This window comes from Felis catus, chromosome A2 (genome assembly GCF_018350175.1).
Source record: "Felis catus isolate Fca126 chromosome A2, F.catus_Fca126_mat1.0, whole genome shotgun sequence".
Classification (NCBI taxonomy): Eukaryota; Metazoa; Chordata; class Mammalia; order Carnivora; family Felidae; genus Felis; species Felis catus.
The window spans coordinates 113,054,108-113,071,174 of NC_058369.1; the positions used below are offsets into that span (position 1 = coordinate 113,054,108).

At 36.8% G+C, this 17,067-nt stretch overlaps 1 long non-coding RNA gene across 2 annotated transcripts in view; it reads right to left on the reverse strand.

Moving 5' to 3' along the window:
* LOC111559510 overlaps positions 1–17,067 on the reverse strand; it is a 220,308-nt gene that overhangs the window by 160,099 nt on the left and 43,142 nt on the right. The window lies entirely within an intron of this gene.

The window sequence follows — 17,067 nt, forward strand, 5'->3', positions numbered from 1 at the left end:
TTAAAAAAAAATAAAGCAAATGAACATGGGGGTTAAAAAGAGAAGAAAACCAGGAAACAGACTCTTAACTATATAGAACAAAGTGATGGCCAATGGAGGGAGGTGGGCAGGTGGATGGGTTAAATTGGTGATGGGTATTAAGGAGTACACTTGTTGTGACGAGCACTGAGTGCCGTATGGAAGGGATGAACCACTAAATTCTGCACCTGAACCTAATAGTACACTGTGTGTTAACTGGAATTTATTTAAAAACTTTAAACATTAAAAAAAAATCAGTTACAAACACTATTTTAGTGTCTACTATGTATCCAGAATTTTACATAAATTATTGGCACTTTAAATCTAATTAAATGTATTATTTGATTCAACAAATATTTATTAATCTCCACTATGTGTCAGGCATTGGATAAGTAACAGAAAGCAGAATGAACAAAAAACTGAGTTTAAAAAAAATGGCAAATAAGCACATGAAAAGATGCTCAACATCATTAGTCAACAGAAAAATGCAAATAAAAACCACAACGAAATACCATTTCACACCTACTAGGATGGCTAAAATCAAAAAGTTATATGTTAACAAGTGTTGGTAAACATTTGAAAAAATTGGAACCCCCATATACTGATAGAAAAAATGTAAAATGGTGCAACCATTTTGGAAAAAATCCTGACATTTGCTCACAGAGGCAACATATGTCTCAGCAATTTCACTCCTAGATAAATACCCAAGAAATGAAAACATATACCCACACAAAAAGGTGTACCTGCAGCATTATTCATAATAGCTGAAAGGTAGAAACAATCCAGATCTTCATCAGTGAACAAATGGATAAGCAAATATGACTTCATTTACATGAAAGTTCAGAATAGAAATAGAAAGTAAACAGAAATAGAAAGTAAATTAATGGCTGCTTAGGATAGGAAGGAAGGAGTGGTGGGTAGGCAGGCTGGTGATAGATAAAAGGTATGGAGTTTCTTTCTGAGATGAAAATGTTCTAATATTGACAGTGGTGATGTTTGTATTTATTTCCAAATATACTAAAAACCATTGAATAGTACATTTTAAATAGGAGGATTATATATTAATTGTATTTCAAGAAATCTATTTAAGAATTGATAATATAGCAAAAAAGTTGCTAATACAGCAAACAAAAATTAATAATATAGAAAAAAAGTACCAGGGGAAGAATTAGACCATCTTGAAGAATTAGACCAGGGGAAGAATTAGACCATAAAAGGAGATTTTAACATCTCTTCCAACTACTTACAGATCATGCAGATTAAAAATCAGCTACTATAGAAATTTCAATGACATAACTAATATTGAATGAATGGAACAAATAATGAGTCCACATTTTTCTCAAGCACACATGGAACATTTACAAAATCAATCATGTATAAGGCCATAAAACTACTCCCCAAAGTTGAATGTGTCATACAAACCCCCTTCTGTGACCAGAAAGCAATTAAGTAAGAAATTAATAACAAAAAAAATTATAATCCCACATATTTAGAAACAAACTCATTAGTCAAAAAAGAAGTCATAACAGAAATTTTAAAAACATTTCCATATATTTTTACCCATTTTTAAGAAATCTGAAATGTAGTAAAGACATAATAAGTGCTACTTATAATAAAAAATGTCACAAATAAGTAGATTGAGGCCTTGCAGTTTCTCAAGGATTGTTTGGCTTATACAATCACAATCAAAGCAATGAATAAAAAGAAATTTTTAGCTGACAAGATAAGAGACTTTACTCAGCTATACACAAAAATTTGGATTTTGCTGAAGACTCCCCTATGAATGATTTTATGTAAAAAGCTAACAAAGTCAGACTTATTAAGCTCTTCTCCCATAAATACACAATTTTCAGTATCCATTTTCATGGGAGAAGTGTCAGAGAGTTACTGATTTTTGTCATCACTCACCCAGCAAAAATTATTCCAATTAAAAAGGTATTCAGATATGAAGAGCCTAAATAAACAGAGCCTTATAAACAAGGGTTTTTCCTAAGGTTTTCCTTTCCCCACCTAAATCATTCAAAGTTTAAATACATCCATTTTAATAGGCCTCCCAGAAACAGTATCATAACTTCAACAAACAAAAACATACCCACAAATTTATTTCACAATTTTATCAGCACTGGCTGATACGATAATTGCATAAATGCTATAGATATTTTATTGACCCAACTTAAAATAGATTTTTCCTGGGAAAAAAATGGTATGTTCCATACAAGAAAAGTTGTACAGAACTAACGATTTAAGTATAGGTAGTTAGGAATACCATCAAGTTAAAATATTCTATGTTTTTTTTTAACTTATACACCTATAACTTACAAGTTGTTTTTAGAATAAGAGTGATTGGCTAAAATATGTCAATCATATATCTGATAGATACAACAAGCTACCAAACTAAAATTTCTAGAGTCTAAATTGTCTTTTGACATTTAGAATAAAACTTTAAAATCTAGATGCTAAAACTTAGCCATGGAGCATGATAGGATTTTTGTTCTATACATGTATCAGAAATATGAAGTATTATATGGAATAAAGATTTAAGAAAAGTTTCAACAATATTAAGATAAAATTTCAAGATTCTCGGTAATGTTTCTTTTTGTTAAATTTTTTTTCAATATATGAAATTTATTGTCAAATTGGTTTCCATACAACACCCAGTGCTCATCCCAAAAGGTGCCCTCCTCAATACCCATCACCCACCCTCCCCTCCCTCCCACCCCCCATCAACCCTCAGTTTGTTCTCAGTTTTTAAGTATCTTATGCTTTGGCTCTCTCCCACTCTAACCTCCTTGTTGTTGTTGTTTTTTGTTCCTTCCCCTCCCCCATGGGTTCCTGTTAAGTTTCTCAGGATCCACATAAGAGTGAAAACATATGGTATCTGTCTTTCTCTGTATGGCTTATTTCACTTAGCATCACACTCTCCAGTTCCATCCACGTTGCTACAAAGGGCCATATTTCATTTTTTCTCATTGCCACGTAGTACTCCATTGTGTATATAAACCACAATTTTTTTATCCATTCATCAGTTGATGGACATTTGAGCTCTTTCCATAATTTGGCTATTGTTGAGATTGCTGCTATAAACATTGAGGTACAAGTGCCCCTATGCATCAGTACTCCTGTATCCCTTGGGTAAATTCCTAGAAGTGCTTTCGCTGGGTCATAGGGTAGGTCTATTTTTAATTTTCTGAGGAAGCTCCACTCTGTTTTCCAGAGTGGCTGCACCAATTTGCATTCCCACCAACAGTGCAAGAGGGTTCCCGTTTCTCCACATCCTCTCCAGCATCTATAGTCTCCTGATTTGTTCATTTTGGCCACTCTGACTGGCGTGAGGTGATATCTGAGTGTGGTTTTGATTTGTATTTCCCTGATGAGGAGCAATGTTGAGCATCTTGTCATGTGCCTGTTGGCCATCCGGATGTTTTCTGCCCATTTCTTCACTGGGTTATTTGTTTTTCGGGTGTGGAGTTTGGTGAGCTCTTTATAGATTTTGGATACTAGCCCTTTGTCCCATATGTCATTTGCAAATATCTTCTCCCATTCCGTTGGTTGCCTTTTAGTTTTGTTGGTTGTTTCCTTTGCTGTGCAGAAGCTTTTTATCTTCAAGAGGTCCCAGTAATTCCTTTTTGCTTTTATTTCCCTTGCCTTTGGGAATATGTCGAGTAAGAGATTGCTATGGCTGAGGTCAGAGAGGTCTTTTCCTGCTTTCTCCTCTAGGGTTTTGATGGTTTCCTGTCTCACATTCAGGTCCTTTATCCATTTTGAGTTTATTTTTGTGAATGGTGTGAGAAAGTGGTCCAGTTTCAACCTTCTGCATGTTGCTGTCCCGTTCTCCCAGCACCATTTGTTAGAGACTGTCTTTTTTCCATTGGATGTTCTTTCCTGCTTTGTCAAAGATGAGTTGGCCATACGTGTGTGGGTCTAGTTCTGGGGTTTCTATTCTATTCCATTGGTCTATGTGTCTGTTTTTGTGCCAATACCATGCTGTCTTGATGATTACAGCTTTGTAGTAGAGGCTAAAGTCTGGGATTGTGATGCCTCCTGCTTTGGTCTTCTTCTTCAAAATTACTTTTGCTATTCAGGGTCTTTTGTCGTTCCATATGAATTTTAGGATTGCTTGTTCTAGTTTCGAGAAGAATGCTGGTGCAATTTTGATTGGGATTGCATTGAATGTGTAGATAGCTTTGGGTAGTATTGACATTTTGACAATATTTACTCCTCCGATTCATGAGCAGGGAAGGTCTTTCCATTTCTTTATATCTTCTTCAATTACCTTCATAAGCTTTCTATAGTTTTCAGCATACAGGTCTTTTACATCTTTGGTTAGATTTATTCCTAGGTATTTTATGCTTCTTGGTGCAATTGTGAATGGGATCAGTTTCTTTATTTGTTTTCTGTTGCTTCATTATTAGTGTATAAGAATGCAAATGATTTCGGTATATTGATTTTGTATCCTGCAACTTTGCTGAATTCATGTATCAGTTCTAGCAGACTTTTGGTGGAGTCTATCGGATTTTCCATGTATAGTATCATGTCATCTGCAAAAAGTGAAAGCTTGACTTCATCTTTGCCAATTTTGATGCCTTTGATTTCCTTTTGTGGTCTGATTGCTGATGCTAGAACTTCCAACACTATGTTAAACAACAGCGGTGAGAGTGGGCATCCCTGTCGTGTTCCTGATCTCAGGGAAAAAGATCTCAGTTTTTCCCCATTGAGGATGATGTTAGCTGTGGGCTTTTCATAAATGGCTTTTATGATGTTTAAGTATGTTCCTTCTATCCCGACTTTCTCAAGGGTTTTTATTAAGAAAGGTTGCTGAATTTTGTCAAAGGCCTTTTCTGCATCGATTGACAGGGTCATATGGTTCTTACCTTTTCTTTTATTAATGTGATGTATGACGTTGATTGATTTGCAAATGTTGAACCAGCCCTGCATCCCAGGAATGAATCCCACTTGATCATGGTGAATAATTCTTTTTATATGCTGTTGAATTTGATTTGCTAGTATCTTATTGAGAATTTTTGCATCCATACTCATCAGGGATATTGGCCTGTAGTTCCCTTTTTTTTACTGGGTCTCTGTCTGGTTTAGGAATCAAAGTAATACTGGCTTCATAGAATGAGTCTGGAAGTTTTCCTTCCCTTTCTATTTCTTGGAATAGCTTGAGAAAGATAGGTATTATCTCTGCCTTAAACGTCTGGTACAACTCCCCTGGGAAGCCATCTGGTCCTGGACTCTTATTTGTTGGGAGATTTTTGATAACTGATTCAATTTCTTTGCTGGTTATGGGTCTGTTCAAGCTTTCTATTTCCTCCTGATTGAGTTTTGGAAGAGTGTGGGTGTTCAGGAATTTTTCCATTTCTTCCAGGTTGTCCAATTTGTTGGCATATAATTTTTCATAGTATTCCCTGATAATTGTTTGTATCTCTGAGGGATTGGTTGTAATAATTCCATTTTCATTCATGGTTTTATCTATTTGGGTCATCTCCCTTTTATTTTTGAGAAGCCTGGCTAGAGGTTTGTCAATTTTGTTTATTTTTTCAAAAAACCAACTCTTGGTTTCGTTGATCTGCTCTACAGTTTTTTTAGATTCTATATTGTTTATTTCTGCTCTGATCTTTATTATTTCTCTTCTTCTGCTGGGTTTAGGCTGTCTTTGCTGTTCTGCTTCTATTTCCTTTAGGTGTGCTGTTAGATTTTGTATTTGGGATTTTTCTTGTTTCTTGAGATAGGCCTGGATTGCAATGTATTTTCCTCTCAGGACTGCCTTCGCTGCATCCCAAAGCGTTTGGATTGTTGTATTTTTATTTTCGTTTGTTTCCATATATTTTTTAATTTCTTCTCTAATTGCCTGGTTGACCCACTCATTCGTTAGTAGGGTGTTCTTTAACCTCTATGCTTTTGGAGGTTTTCCAGACTTTTTCCTGTGGTTGATTTCAAGCTTCATAGCATTGTGGTCTGAAAGTATGCATGGTATAATTTCAATTCTTGTAAACTTATGAAGGGCTGTTTTGTGACCCAGTATATGATCTATCTTGGAGAATGTCCCATGTGCACTCGAGAAGAAAGTATATTCTGTTGCTTTGGGATGCAGAGTTCTAAATATATCTGTCAAGTCCATCTGATCCAATGTATCATTCATGGCCCTTGTTTCTTTATTGACCGTGTGTCTAGATGATCTATCCATTTATGTAAGTAGAGTGTTAAAGTCCCCTGCAATTACCACATTCTTATCAATAAGGTTGCTTATGTTTGTGAGTAATTGTTTTATATATTTGGGGGCTCCCGTATTCGACGCATAGACATTTATAATTGTTAGCTCTTCCTGATGGATAGACCCTGTAATTATTATATGATGCCCTTCTTCATCTCTTGTTACAGCCTTTAATTTAAAGTCTAGTTTGTCTGATAAAAGTATGGCTACTCCAGCTTTCTTTGGCTTCCAGTGACATGATAAATAGTTCTCCATCCCCTCACTCTCAATCTGAAGGTGTCCTCAGGTTTAAAATGTCTCTTGTAGGCGCAAATAGATGGATCTTGTTTTTTTTATCCATTCTGATACCCTATGTCTTTTGGTTGGCACATTTAATCCATTTACATTCAGTGTTATTATAGAAAGATACGGGTTTAGAGTCATTGTGATGTCTGTATGTTTTATGCTTGTAGTGATGTCTCTGGTACTTTGTCTCACAGGGTCCCCCTTAGGATCTCTTGTAGGGCTGGTTTAGTGGTGACAAATTCCTTCAGTTTTTGTTTGTTTGGGAAGACCTTTATCTCTCCTTCTATTCTAAATGACAGACTTGCTGGATAAAGGATTCTCGGCTGCATATTTTTTTCTGTTCATCACATTGAAGATCTCCTGCCAATCCTTTCTGGCCTACCAAGTTTCAGAAGAGAGATCAGTCACGAGTCTTATAGGTCTCCCTTTATATGTTAGGGCATGTTTATCCCTTGCTGCTTTCAGAATTTTCTCTTTATCCTTGTATTTTGCCAGTTTCACTATGATATGTCGTGCAGAAGATCGATTCAAGTTACGTCTGAAGGGAGTTTTCTGTGCCTCTTGGATTTCAATGCCTTTTTCCTTCCCCAGATCAGGGAAGTTCTCAGCTATTATTTCTTCAAGTACACCTTCAGCACCTTTCCCTCTCTCTTCCTCATCTGGGATACCAATTATGTGTATATTATTTCTTTTGAGTGCATCACTTAGTTTTCTAATTTTCCCCTGATACTCCTGGATTTTTTTATCTCTCTTTTTCTCAGCTTCCTCTTTTTCCATAATTTTATCTTCTAGTTCACCTATTCTCTCCTCTGCCTCTTCAATCCAAGCCGTGGTTGTCTCCATTTTATTTTGCATCTCGTTTATAGCGTTTTTCAGCTCCTCCTGACTATTCCTTAGTCCCTTGATCTCTGTAGCAATAGATTCTCTGCTGTCCTCTATACTGTTTTCAAGCCCAGTGATTAATTTTATGACTATTATTCTAAATTCACTTTCTGTTATATTATTTAAATCCTTTTTGATCAGTTCATTAGCTGTTGTTATTTCCTGGAGATTCTTTTGAGGGGAATTCTTCTGTTTCATCATTTTGGATAGTCCCTGTAGTAGTGCGTACCTGCAGGGCACTTCCCCTGTGCTGTGGTATATAACTGGAGTTGGTGAGTGGGGCCACAGTCAGACCTGATGTCTGCCCCCAGCCCACCGCTGGGGCCACAGTCAGACTGGTGTGTGCCTTCTCTTCCCCTTTCCTAGGGGCGGGATTCACTGTGGTTGGCGTGGCCCATCTGGGCTACTTGCACACTGCCAGGCTTGTGGTGCTGGGGATCTGGCGTATTAGCTGGGGTGGGTAGGCAAGGTGCACGGGGGAAGGAGGGGCAGGCTTAGCGTGCTTCTCCTTCAGTGATCCACTTCAGGAGGGGCCCTGTCGTGGCGGGAGGGAGTCAGACCCACTGCTGGAGGGGTGGCTCCACAGAAGCACAGAGTTGGGTGTTTGCGTGGAGCGAGCAAGTTCCCGGGCAGGAACTGGTTCCCTTTGGGATTTTGGCTGGGGGATGGGCAAGGGAGATGGCACTGGCGAGCGCCTTTGTTCCCCGCCAAACTGAGCTCTGTCGTCTCGGGGCTCAGCAACTCTCCCTCCCGTTGTCCTCCAGCCTTCCCGCTTTCCGAGCAGAACTGTTAACTTATGACCTCCCAGATGCTAAGTCCCGCTTGCTGTCAGAACACACTCCGTCTGGCCCCTCCGCTTTTGCAAGCCAGACTCGGGGCTCTGCTTGGCCAGTGGACCGCCCCTCCGCCCCGGCTCCCTCCCGCCAGTCCGTGGAGCGCGCACCGCCTCTCCGCCCTTCCTACCCTCTTCCGTGGGCCTCTCATCTGCACTTGGCTCCGGAGACTCTGTTCTGCCAATCTTCTGGTGGTTTTCTGGGTTATTTAGGCAGGTGTAGGTGGAATCTAAGTGATCAGCAGGACGAGCGGTGAGCCCAGCGTCCTCCTATGCCGCCATCTTCCCTAGAATTCCTCTCAGTAATGTTTCAAGACAGATGATGAAGAATAGAATTATTTATAGAATGTACTGATTTCTTACGGACAATTTTCAAGACTAGGTATATCTCTCTATTGAATGGTTTACCATCATATACTCTAGAGGTGATTCTCTTAAAGAGTATACATGTATGTAATGAACACATTTCACTTCTATTTACTTGATAACAAATGTCACTAATAATGATGATGACATAGGTTATCATTAACTATTTTCTTTTACCAGACTCAGTGTCATGTGCTTTACATGTTTTATCTCTAATCCTCATGGCAACATAATAAGGTTCTAGTTGCTATTATTATTTCATTTTAAAGATAACAAATTTGAGGCCACAAAAATTTAATTAGGTCATCTACTCAGTAAACATTCAATCCCAAGTCTGTAGTTCTCGAAAATCCAGGATCTTTCCTCTATTCCATGATTCCAATTGCATCTCCTTGTTGATCAGTCAGTTAAAAAACAAATTCCAAATAGATATGTCTATACCCCAGCATGTAAAAAATAAAATATATAGTTGACAGTCTTTCGGACAACAAGAATTGTGTTGATCTTGAGCAAAAGATTTCTTGTCTGGCATTTGGCTGACTGTACCTACCAGCAAATATCCATGTATTCCCTCAGGCTTCCTTTATAGCATTGGGGCTGTTGGCATATTTACAAATTGCTTCCCAGTCACAAGAACCTGTGTGTTATACTTGGTTTTGAATAACTTTAATAGAGGAAATTGTTCAAGTACCATTTGCAATTTGTATTATTCCAGTCTTCCATACCCTCTTCTAGAGCAGCAGCTCACAGATTTTAATATGCATGATAAAGCACAGCATGGGACCTATTATACTTGCCACATCCCAGGCCCTTCTCCAAGATTCTGGTTCCATAGTTCTGGAATGCGACTGGGGATTTCCAAATGATTTTGATGCAGGTGACACTCAGATGACACTGAGAAAAATGAATGGATTGTTCTTCACCATGATAAACTGATTATGTTTATAAGAAGAGTGGCAAGATGACCTCCATGTTTGGATTAACATATAGCTATATTCTACTTCTGTTGCTTTCTAGCTCTGATCTAGGACAAGTCTCTTAAGCTCTTTAAGTCCCAGTGTTGTGAGGATTTAATGAGATAAAACGTGAATACCCTTAACTCAGTGACTATTGCTTACCAAAGTCCTCAAAAAACATTTGCTCCCTTTCTCTCCCCTTTTAAAACTCAAATCTTTGTACTCCAAATCCAGTTTTCTTTCTCTTCCACAACATTACTAAGAAAGAGCAAAATGCTGCCTTCTAGCAATGCTGTAGCTGAAAAATGCTGCAGGTCAAATATGCTGTCTTCTTAAACTCCTATGCATTAAACCAAGGCTACTCATTTCCTTGATGATTAATCTTCTATTCATCACTAGTTGAATTTTCCACTGGCACCAGTTCGTTTTGGCGTTTCAAACCTTCTTTGGGCAATAATGCGATTTATTCAGAGAAACTAGAATAAGGATAGAAATTCAACACTTTACAAAACAATTTATAAGGTCCTGTGTTCCAGGGCAGCAAGAATTCACCTGAACCTTGTCATGGAGACTTACTGTTTTTCTGCTGCCTTTGAAAGTGGCTGGCAGGTAGCTTGAGCTATCCTGGCCTGATCAGCTTTTACTCTGGCTTCAAAAAGAAGTAAATTACCTTCTATTACTGGACACACTTCAGGAGACATAAGTGTCTTGGAAGAGGCTAAAAGAGTACGTTCTCTACATTGGGTAATAGCTGTGCCGTGGAAGAGGACAGTAAAGAAATGTAAAAAGTTGGATAATTTATACTTTAATCATATATTTATGTGTGTATATATATATATATATATATATATATATACATATATATACATTTTTTTCAAGGTTCAGGTTGGTGAAATACAAAAGAATATTCTCTCATTTATTAGCTTCTTACAGCCTATGGACTTTTCATTTTAAAGGGGCTCTTAATTTAAAATGATTTTCTAATGGAAAGCAAATGGTAGTAAACTTTAAGAAAGGATAGAATGGTATAGTCATTAAAACATTATTGAAGGAATATGAAATACTTATTTGAACTGACTACTGAAGTAGCTAGAAAGAATCTTTAACCTTTAAGTATCTTTACAGCTCTGATTCTTGTTTCCAAATTTAGATTTCATCAGCACCACAACCACCAACAACAACAAAAATAGAAGAAGAGTAGCCTTACTGCAGGTTTGGATTTATTTTTAGGATTTATTTTGCCATCTTTCACTTACAGTTTTCTTACAAACAAAACATAAATATATGGAAATAAAAATGAGATAAAATGGTATTTATTAGTGCTTTATTTTGTAGTTTACTTCTTTTAGACAAGAGGCTACTTTCACTAATCTAATTCATAGTACTTATTTCATCCAGAACTAAGTCTGAAACTTAGCTAGCTTTGTTATTTCTAGGCTGTGTGACATTGGTGATGTTACTCAACTTCCCTGAGCCTCCATTTTCTTATGTGCAATACAGGAATAATTGCGAGGATTAAACTAAGTAAGCATCTAGGACAGATCCTGGAACATAGTGGGCACTCAACAAATAAGAATTTTTAACATACTATGAATATTTAAAAATAAATAACAATACAGGTCATAGATCCACAAAGAAATACAGGCAGGGCATTTCACAGGATGTCTAGCTGTTTGGGGCATAAAATCATAAAAACTTACTTGCCACAGAAAACTCAGGAAGTCAAAATGTTTGCATTTCTTTAGAATCAAATGGTCGAGCTCTTGCTATTTTGAGGTTGGGATCAACACATTAATCTTTGGTTTTAATGAATTTATTAGTGTTTGTTACTAGAACCACTGTATGTGTCTGAAGCTCTCCCCTATGGGTTTAGCTGTGGAAAAGTGGAGAGTACTACCACCTTATTAAAGAGGAGGTCTTCAGAGTTAGAATATAGCCTACTACATAAGAATACCTAAGATTTGAAGGCAAATTTCTTTAAAAATAATTTATTATAATTTTAATAACTAAGAGAATAACTCTTCCAAAATTTTAATTGTCTATAGGCAAAATTACTGAAGCCCCAAAATATGCAACAGCTTGGAGTTTAATTGCAACTGGAAAACTATCCTTTGGAAAGTGTATGTGGATAGAAATATTTATGAGTTGGCACACAGAGCTGGCACAGTACATTTGCTATGGAATAATTTTAACTGTTACCTCGTTTTACAAGCTGGATTTTATCTGGTGCCTTTATGAGAAGGCTGAACAAGTCTATACATTCACTCTACATGCTGAGGTTGCTGTTTTAGTTTCAATGCCAGATATGCTTGAGAAGGTTTTAATAAATTTTTTATAGGAAAAATGATCAAATGAAACAAACTGGAGACATTTTCCATATAAAAGCAACATATTTCACATGCTCTATTGTTTCATATATCATCAATTTTGCACCAGATTTGGGGGAAAAAAAGGTCCTGCTTGAAGAATTTTTATTTTTTGGACAATAAACAAACAAAAATCCAAAACCAAACAAAGACCAAACCATTTTTAATTAGAGAAATTAGAACTATGATTTGCACGTTAAATGGAAAAGCAACCATATAATGTTTTCTGCTCATTCCAATTATAATTAAACTTTGTCACAACAAAGTGGTCTTCCCCACAAAAGATTCAAAATCCCTAAGTTTACTGTTAAATATGAAAATAGCTGCAGTTTGGAAATATTATTAATGCTATGTGTCCACCTCTGAGTTCATACCTAAAAAATATTAAATTTTAGGAATATATCTTATAGAAATATTGTGGGCCTACCAAATATGTATATAAAATAAATAATGTCATCCTATTTTTATTTAAAAATTTGTGCTTATGCTCTGAAAAACTGGTTTTTAGTTCTATTCACCAGTGTTTTTCTATATGATATAGATTTATAAGAGTTTTTTTGCTTTGAAATTTAATGTATTTTCTAAAACTTCTAGCAATGTATATATTTATTATCTTTGTGATAAGAAAATATTTATTATAATAATAATATAAATGGAAAAAACCATATATAAGTAGTAGCAACTGCCTTTTTACAAATAAGTAGACTACTTCTCTATTGACATTTTTGATTTCAAAGTCATGTCAGAGTATTCAGGTATGTCCAACCAGATCAAATCTCTAGAAGGACCAAGTCTTGAGTCAAGGAAGAAACCTTAACAAAGGCCAAAGTAAGTTAAGAACTAGTGAATGAGAGCAAAGTCGGAATACAGGGGACCCAGAGAACATTACACAGGTCATCCCAGATATCAAAGGGCCAGAAGCCAAAGCCCAAGCAGTGAAAGGCAATTGTTTCTTGCCCAGCTCCACCCTTCATGTTAAAAAGTCTGTATATGAGCGTGTGTCTGCCTGTCTGTCTGTCTTCCTGCCCGTCAGAATTTAACAGAATTCTAGGGAACTCTAATTTTTCTAAAATTATACCAGGAAAGGCAACTTTAAAATAAAATGCCTTAAATTCTAGAGAAAACTGATGGCCTAAACCTAAATTCTGAACTCCAAAGCAAAACTTCAGTCTCTAAATCCAGAATGGTTTTGGTGTGCATGTTATGAGGCACAGATGAGATTGTACAATGCCTGAAAATGCCCTGTTAGGGGCCCTGGGTGGCTCAGTTGGTTGAGTGTCCGACTTCGGCTCAGGTCACCATTTCACAGTTCATGGGTTCGAGCCCCGCATCAGGCTCTGTGCTGACAGCTCAGAGCCTGGAGCCTGCTTCAGATTCTGTGTCTCCCTCACTCTCTGTTCCTCCCCCCGCTCCTGTGCTGTCTCTCAAAATAAATAAAAACATTGAAAAAAATGCCCTCATAATGTGCTCCCCAAACTAAGAAAGCTCTTCCCATTTTACTATAGCTATAGCGGGAGATAATTACTTGATTCATTTTATATCTTTACCTCTACATTAAAATAAACTTTTTATACTGACTGGCAAGTGGTTTTGTTTTGTTTTCGCCTCTGAATTTGCCCAATTTTTCTGCAAATCAGATGTTCAAAAGTGAACCTAGCACTAATATATTCAATATCACAAGGATTCCAGTCCTAGCACTTTCATAATAATTAATCTCAGATTATGAATAGGCAAAACCATTAATAACAACCTGTGTTGTAGTTACAAAGGTAACATAAAAAATGTAAATCAGATGATAATTTTAACTAAGAATAACGTTATTTGTTAAGTTGGTAATCTAATGACTTAGTTTTATTTCATTACACCTGTGATAAAGACATGACCCAAGGGCTGGCTCTTCAAACAGAAATTTTCCAGCTGGTTTCCCTAGTAACTCCAGATTTCCAGAGTCCTATCATCTCCTACTAGCAACCCAAAGGTCAGAGTTTCCTCCTCAAGCACCTTACCCCTGGTCCTAAGAGTCTTTCTTTGCACTTCTTATGGGACCTGTCCTTCATAGTTCATTTCAGCAGAGCTAACCAAAACAGCTACTTAGAAAGCAGAAGCCACTTCTCCCCATGCATGAAGATCTCAAGGTACAAAATACCTATGTACAAGGTATCTATTCAACTCACCTTAGCATACCTGGCGTAACATACAAATCCGGGATTTACAGACATCTCCAATCCTACATCCTAGTTCACTTAGTATGACATATGAGCACTTTATATACCGATGCTTAACCAAGCACCTACTGAGCCAACCTGACAGATTTCATATGGTCCACTAGGTGGCAGAGATGTTTACAGGGAAGTGACGATGAACAATGCCTAAGTCTCAAAGAGTTCACCAAGTGGAAAATGAAAGAGAACAAGAACCTAAATAAAGTAATACGTGGCATTTATAAGTTACATAATACATACATAGTAAACTGTGAAACCAAACATACATAAACAGAAGCTTGAATTTTTAACAAGATATAAAAGTCCACCACAAATACCAACAGTTACCTGACTCAGCCAATACTGTTTATTTTAAATAATTTTAATAAAGTTTGACTCTCTCTTTTTTTTTTCATTTCTATGGGAGATTGAACTTTAAAGGAAATCCTAGGGGCACCTGGGTGGCTCAGTCAGTTAAGCATCCAACTTCTGCTCAGGTCATGATCTCACAGTTTGTGAGTTTGAGTCACACACTGGGCTTTGTGCTAATAGCTTTGGATCCTCTGTCCCCTCTCTGTCTGCCCCTCCCCTGCTCACGCTCTCTCTCTCAAAAATAAGTAAGCATTAAAAAAAACTTAATAAAGGAAATCCTAGATTAATGGTATTTCACTGACACAGTAATTTTATTTCCAGCCTCTACACTCAGAAGCTCTGGGTCTCTTCCTGTTGTCTGCTCTCTACTGAATGTCAAAATTTGTTACTTAATCAGAGTTAATATATCTCTTTTAGCTATACAACTCAACTCTGGAGTTGATTTGTTGGCCAAAGTTTTCAGGAAGCTGTTTCTCTCTTCTCATCTTACAGTCTTTGTTTAAACTACCTTATGAGTTATCCTCTTGGCTTGACAATAACTTCATCTCTATATATGGTCTATATGATAATAAGATATCATATCTTATTTCATGGTGGAAAGAAATTGAGATTTTTAAACCAAAGACATAGATTTGAATCCTGATTTTACCACTTATTAACTACATGATCGTGGACAAGTTTCCTGATGTAATTTCCTTGTTAATAAAATGGGAGAAAATAGCTAAACTCACATTAGCATCAAATGACAGTATTTGGAGAGTATTTTAGTATATGTGCTGCCGAAGCGAGCACTGGAGAGTATTTTAAAGTATTGTACAAATATAAATGATTAAATATATGTGGACATAGGGGCGCCTGGGTGGCTCAGTCGGTTAAGCAGCCGACTTCGGCTCAGGTCATGATCTCACGGTCCGTGAGTTCAAGCCCTGTGTCGGGCTCTGTGCTGACAGCTCAGAGCCTGGAACCTGTTCCAGATTCTGTGTCTCCCTCTCTGTGACCCTCCCCCGTTCATGCTTTGTGTCTCTCTGTCTCAAAAATAAATAAACGTTAAAAAAATTTTTTTAAATATATGTGGACATATATAAATATACATGTAAATATACATTATCATCATTTAGTAATAACAGACCAAATTTGAAAGAAACACAGGGCTGAAAAATATCAATACTACAAACCTAAAAAGACTAGTTGTAAAAGTTACTCAAGGCCCAACTTTCAATTTTCTAGAGAACAAAGACTTGTGTTAGCAGAAGGCCATGATTATGACAAGGGCACATCAATTTACCTGCTGAAGAAATTTTATGAACCTTGGCAGGCAGGACAACATGAGAAAACAAATGATTCAGATTCTCTTCTCTAGAAGTGTAAACTATTTATAAACAGGATGTATGCTGTTTCTGTTTCCTTTGATGGAAATGCAGTGGCATATTCTCTAGAACTTCAAACCTAATTACTTTCTTTTGGATTCTTATCATCTTAATTGAATCCTTTAAAATGCATATTTAACTGCTTGATTCTCCACATCTTTCCTTCTTTTTAATCTAGACACTAAAATCAGAGTATATTCGAAGTTATTTAAAAAGTTTTCAAATAAGGTCTTCATGTAAAATGTTTATCTCAAAGCAAAAAGATTAGGGTATTCTAAAACCTTGCTACTCAAAGTGTAGCCCATGGTCCAGGAGCAACCAGCATCACTTTAGAGCTTGTTAGAAATGCAGTGTCTCAGGCTCCACTCTCAACCCACTGAATCAGAATCTGCATTTTTAATTAGATTCCCAGGTGATCTGTATACACTTTAAATTTTGAAAAGCATCATCGAATATTTATGTTTAATTCAACTGTTATGTCATTTGATCTATCCAAAATATTGACTTCTTCTATAATTCCATTTGATGTTATGAGGTTTCTCCTTTTAGCATTTATACTTTTTTTTTTTTAACTTCCAAGGAACAAAGCATGTGAGGCTCTTTGAGATTCAGCCCCCACACTGCCTCATCAAGCTTCTGTTCTCTCTCTCTTCTTCATTTTCCTCCCTCTCAAGCTTTTTTTTAGAAGTGCAGCAATACTTGAAATGGACATTAAGAGGCTAAATGTGTACTACATAGGTTCCCAGTTGGGCATTCACTTTGACTACAGTATTGCCTGAAAAAATAAATATGGGGATGTTAGGATCAATAGCCAGGAAAAGGCTGAAGATGCAGTTTAAACCTGAAAATATTGATGGTTTCATTAAAATTGACCTGAGTCACCATGGAAACTTCTTCTTCCTAATGCTTTTCATTATATAGCTGTTTATGAAATTCCCAATTCTGTGTGACCCATTACTGTGAAGAAATAATAGAAAATATATTCACAGTGAGATGGGGCTCTGCTTATGGATGTAAAGATGGAAACCATATTAAAACCTATTTTAAAAGAACAAAGATGAAAGAGGAGAGTGAGGAACAACAGGGTTCCATACAGTAGGATAATGGCAACTCAGACGATACAGGAAGGCACAGAATAGAAACAATAGATTTCAATACTCAGAAGGTTTGGGGTAGCCAAGAGTAAGGAAATAGTCACAAAGATATGA